The sequence below is a fragment of the Balaenoptera borealis genome (genome assembly GCF_965194805.1).
Source record: "Balaenoptera borealis genome assembly, chromosome: 17".
Classification (NCBI taxonomy): Eukaryota; Metazoa; Chordata; class Mammalia; order Artiodactyla; family Balaenopteridae; genus Balaenoptera; species Balaenoptera borealis.
This window is the reverse complement of record NC_138876.1, coordinates 56,273,374-56,279,373: the sequence shown is the minus strand read 5'-3', so window position 1 is coordinate 56,279,373 and position 6,000 is coordinate 56,273,374.

Genomic DNA, 6,000 nt, shown 5'->3' with positions numbered 1-6,000 from the left:
TAGTAGTTTTCTGGTGACATCTTTGGGATTATCTACGTATAATATCATGTCATCTGCAAACAGTGACAGTTTTACTTCTTTTCCAATTTGTATTCCTTTTATTTCTTTTTCTTCCCTGATTGCCGTGGCTAGGACTTCAAAACTATGTTGAGTTATAATGGCGAGAGTGGACATCCTTGTCTTGTTCCTGATCTTAGAGGAAATGCTTTCAGTTTTTCACCATTGAGAATGATGTTTGCTGTGGGTTTCTCATATATGGCCTTTATTATATTGAGGTAGGTTGCCTCTATGCCCAATTTCTGGAGAGTTTTTATCATAAATGGCTATTGAATTTTGTCAAAAGCTTTTTCTGCATCTATTGAGATGATCATATGGTTTTTATTCTTCAGTTTGTTAATATGGTGTATCACACTGATTGATTTGCATATATTGAAGAATCTTCACATCCCTGAGATAAATCCCACTTGATAATGGTGTATGATCCTTTTAATATGTTGTTGGATTCTGTTTGCTAGTATTTTGTTGAGGATTTTGCATCTATATTCATCAGCAATATTGGTCTGTAATTTTCTTTTTTTGTAGTATCTTTGTCAGGTTTTGGTATCAGGGTGATAGTGGCCTTGTAGAATGAGTTTGGGAGTGTGCCTTCCTCTGAAAATTTTTTGGAAGAGTTTGAGGAGGATAGGTGTTAGCTCTTCTCTAAATGTTTGATAGAATTCACCTGTGAAGCCATCTGGTCCTGGACTTTTGTTTGCTGGAAGACTTTTAATCACAGTTTCAATTTCATTACTTGTGATTGGTCTGTTCATATTTTCTATTCCTTCCTGGTTCAGTCTTGGAAGGTTATACCTTTGTAAGAATTTGTCCATTTTTTCCAGGTTGTCCATTTTATTGGCATAGAGTTTCTTGTCATAGTCTCTTGTGATGCTTTGTATTTCTGCAATGTCTATTGTAACTTTTCCTTTTTCATTTCTAATTTTATTGATTTGAGTCCTCTCCCTTTTTCTTGATGAATCTGACTAAAGGTTTATCAATCTGGTTTATCTTCTCAAACAACCAGCTTTTAGTTTTATTGATCTTTGCTATTGTTTTCTTAGTTTCTATTTCATTTATTTCTGCTCTGATCTCTATGATTTCTTTCCTTTTACTAACTCTGTGTTTTGTTTGTTCTTCTTTCTCTAGTTCCTTTAGGTGTAAGGTTAGATTGTTTATTTGAGATTTTTCTTGTTTCTTGAGGTAGGATTGTATTGCTATAAACTTCCCTCTTAGAACTGCTTTTGCTGTATCCCATAGGTTTTGGATGGTGGTGTATTTTTGGTCATTTGTCTCTAGGTATTTCAATTTTCTTAAATTTATCGAGGCTTGGTTTGTGACCCAAGATGTGATCTATCCTGGATAATGTTCCATGTGCACTTCAGAAGAAAGTGTAATCTGCTGTTTTGGACGGAATGTCCTATAAATATCAATTAAATCTACCTGGTCTATTGTGTCATTTAAAGCTTTTGTTTCTTTATTAATTCTCTGTCTGGATGATCTGTCCATTGGTGTAAATGAGGTGTTATAAAGTCTTCCACTACTATTGTGTTACTGTTGAGTTCCTTATTTACAGCTGTTAACATTTTGCTTTATGTATTGATGTGCTCCTATGTTGGGTGCATATATGTCTATAATTGTTATATCTTCTTCTTGGATTAATCCCTTGATCATTATGTAGTATCCTTCCTTGTCTCTTGTAACATTCTCTATTTTAAAGTCTATTTTATCTGATATGAGTATTGCTACTCAGCTTTCTTTTGATTTCCATTTGCATAGAATATCTTTTTCCATCCCCTCACTTTCAGTCTGTATGTGTCCCTAGGTCTGAAGTGAGTCTCTTGTAAGCAGCATGTATATGGGTCTTGTTTTTGTATCCATTCAGTGAGCCTGTGTCTTTTGGTTGGAGCATTTAATCCATTCACATTTAAGGTAATTATCAATATGTATATTCCTATTACCATTTTCTTAATTGTTTTGGGTTTGTTTTTTTAGGTCCTTTTCATCTCTTGTGTTTCCCACTTAGAGAAGTTCCTTTAGCATTTGCTGTAGAGCTGGTTTGGTGGTGCTGAACTCTCTTAGCTTTTGCTGGTCTGTAAAGCTTTTGATTTCCCCGTTGAACCTGAATGTGATCCTTGCCAGGTAGAGTAATCTTGGTTGTAGGTTGTTCCCTTTCATCACTCTAAATATATCGTGCCACTCCCTTCTGGCTTGTAGAGTTTCTGCTGAGAAATCAGCTGATAACCTTATGGGCATTCCCTTGTATGTTAGCTGTCTTTTTTCCCTTGTTGCTTTTAGTAAATTTTCTTTGTCTTTAATTTTTGCCAATTTAATTACCAAGTGTCTCGCCATGTTTCCTCTTGGATTTATCCTGCCTGGGACTCTCTGCACTTCCTGGACTTGGGTGTCTAATTCCTTTTCCATGTTAGGGAATTTTTCATCTGTAATCTCTTCAAAATTTTTCTGGGGTCCTTTCTCTCTCTCTTCTCTTTCGGGGACCCCTTTAATGCAAATGTTTGTGCGTTTAATCTTGCACCAGAGGTCTCTTAGGCTGTCTTCATTTCTTTTCATTTTTCTTCCTTTATTCTGTTCCGTGGCAGTGAATTCCAGGTCACTTACCTGTTCTTCTGCCTCAGTTATTCTGCTACTGATTCCTTTTAGTGTATTTTTCATTTCAGTTATTGTATTGTTCATCTTTGTTTGTTTGTTCTTTAATTCTTCTAGGTCTTTGTTAAACATTTCTTACATCTTCTCGATCTTTGCCTCCATTCTTTTTCCGAGGTCCTGGATCATCTTCGCTATCATTATTCTGAATTCCTTTTCTGGAATATTGCCTACCTCCACTTCATTTAGTTGTTTTTCTGAGGTTTTATATTGTCCCTTCATCTGGTACATACTCCTCTGCTTTTTCATTTTGTCTATCTTTCTGTGAATGTGGTTTTCGTTCCACAGGCTGCAGGATTGTAGTTCTTCTTGCTTCTGCTGTCTACCCTCTGGTGCATGAGGCTATCTAAGAGGAGTGTGCAAGCTTCCTGATGGGAGGGACTGGTGGTGGTCAGAGCTCAGTAAAACTTTAATCTGCTTGTCTGCTGATGGGTGGAGCTGAGTTCCTTCCCTGTTGGTGTTTGGCATGAGGCAACCCAGCACTGGAGCCCACAGGTCCTTTGGTGGGACTAATGGCACCTCCAGGAGAGCTCACACCAAGGAGTACTTCCCAGAACTTCTGCTTCCAGTGTCCTTGTTCCCGTGGTGAGCCATAGCCAACCCCTGCTTCTGCAGAAAACCCTCCAACACTAGCAGGTAGGTCTGTTTCAGTCTCCTATGGGATCACTGCTTCTTCCCTGTGGGTCCTGGTGCACACATTACTTTGTGTGTGCCCTCCAAGAATGGAGTCTCTGTTTCCCCTCTTCCTGTTGAAGTCCTATAATCAAATTCTGGTAGGCTTCAAAGTCTGATTCTCTGGGAATTCCTCCTCCCATTGTCAGACCCCCAGCTTGGCAAGCCTGACGTGGGGCTCAGAACCCTCACTCCAGTGGATGGACTTCTGTGGTATAATTGTTCTCCAGTTTGTGAGTCACCCACTCGGTGGTTATGGGATTTGATTTTATTGTGATTGCACCTCTCCTACCATCTAATTGTGGTTTCTCCTTTGTCTTTGGATGTGGGGTAGCTTTTTTGGTGAGTTCCAGTGTTTTCCTGTCAATGATTGTTCAGCATTTTGTTGTGATTCTGGTCCTCTCGCAAGAGGGAGTGAGTGCATGTCCTTCTACTCTGCCATCTTGAACCAATCTCCCTTGCTCACATAATTTATGTTTTAAAAATTATTGTCATCAAGTTCATAATATTGACTCTTAATTTGATGATCTCTGCTGCATCTATTTATCTGGGCTTTACTTCTAGTATGTTTTTTTAATGTATATTCTTTTAATCTTATCATCCTGCTATATGTTAACTGTATAGATGTTTAAAACAAACACATGTAACTTTTTTAATTCTCTCTATTGCATCACAATTTTATGTTTTTAATTAATTTCTGCTCTTATTTTTTTTTCTCCTTTACCTAAATGTATTTGTTTATTATTCTTTTTGTAGGTTCATAAATTGGATACTTAGGTCATAATTTATTAGGCTTTCTTATTTTCTAATACTTATGTTTCACTTTCACTGTATATCACATGTTTTGCTCTGAATAATTTTTATTATTACTGGTGCCAAGTATTTTCTAAAGTCTAGTATGATTCTAACTTGACTATTGATTATTTAAAATTATATTGCATATAAATTTTTCATGTTTTTTTAAATTTCTAACTTTATTTTTGTCAGAAAGTAAGTTCTGTATGTTCTTAATTTTTTGAAACTTTCTGCATTTAATTATAGTACCTTTGGTTCAAAATGCCATTTACTGTTATGAACATGTTATTCTAGGAAGGAATTAATTTCTTAAACTTGAAAGTGAACTTTCTATCACCAAAATTTTGAGCTTTAGTTTTCTCATATATTAAATGAGAATAAAAATATCTCCCTTGAGAGGATTAAAAGTGACATATATGAAGTACCTATCACAGTTCCCTGCCAATAGTAGATGTTTTTAAAAGTAATAGCTAAATAAATGGACTCTCTTAGGTGCATATATGTTTTGTTTTATGCACTTGATTAAAGTTTTCTTGAGAGGCATGAATCTGATTTTTGTGTGTGTGTGTCGCTTCAGTGCTTTCTAACATAATACCTTACATAAGGTAACACTAAATACTATCTGTGATTTATTGATTGACTATTTGGGTGATTAATTGTAAGTCAATATTTCAGAATTTTCCATATTTTTTTAAAACTTCAGGTTTCAACTGTTAATATTAAACATACAAGAAAAGCACACTGATGAATAAAGATTGTTTACTAAAATAATGTTGAATTCATTGCACCACTTCCTGTATGGAGATTTACTGAAAGACTGGTTCAACGAATGATCTCTTAAGGAGAAATGTTAAGGATGAACCTTAATACAGAGGCCCTGGATAGCTGTATATGTATGTGTATACACACACACACACACTCTAATGCTTCATTGAAGTCTGTTTCACACATTCAGTATTTTAGAATACTGCTATAGGAATTAAAGAATATAATACCTCCTGCAACACAGTTAGGCAGGAAATAGCAGTATCACAGCAAATGTATAATGATTCTAGTATGAAAGAACAAAGCTCAGAAGGATTTGAAGGAAACATTGAGGAGCATATGACGTGAAGAAGTAGATGCACCTGGAAGATTTGTGACAGATGTTAGTCATCCTCCTTTTCCACATATACTACAAAAGGTCCCTCTTGAAGAAAATGAGACTGAACTTTATGGCACTCAGCAATGTGCACTTAGTCTGCTTCTCCAAGAAGGCCGATGTTATCTCTGATGGGATAATTAAATTACGCATTCACTATCCCCTACTCATACAAACCAAATTATGTGCTTCTTATCAGCTTCATTTGCAAGCTTCTCTATCCATCTATTAAATATTGTTTCTCCCAATAGCTCATTTGTTTTAGTTTTTGAAGATGTTTTTATCTCACTCTCAGCTTTCATCTCTAGTATCTGAGGTGACTCCAGTGTTGATATGCATGGCCAGTCCAACATCTAATCCTCCAATGTTTTGCTCTTAGTTGATTGCAGTTTCCTGCTCCTCTTCCTACCCTCCTTATCATCTAAATCTTTGCCATCTCTACTCTCACCAAAAGTCCTGATTTTAGTATTCTCTCTGATCACAACCTGGTCTCCTCCACATTGCTTATTCAATTATTCACCTTGTAGCTGATAAATTAAATATTTTGAAGAAATGCTTTATACAACTCTTACCTTCATAACACTTTATATAAACTTTCACCAACTCCTTTCACTTTTAGTTTTACTTTCTAAACATGTCTCACATCTGTCACTAATTCTAGTCCTCCAAATTCTCATAATCTCTAATCTCTTTCC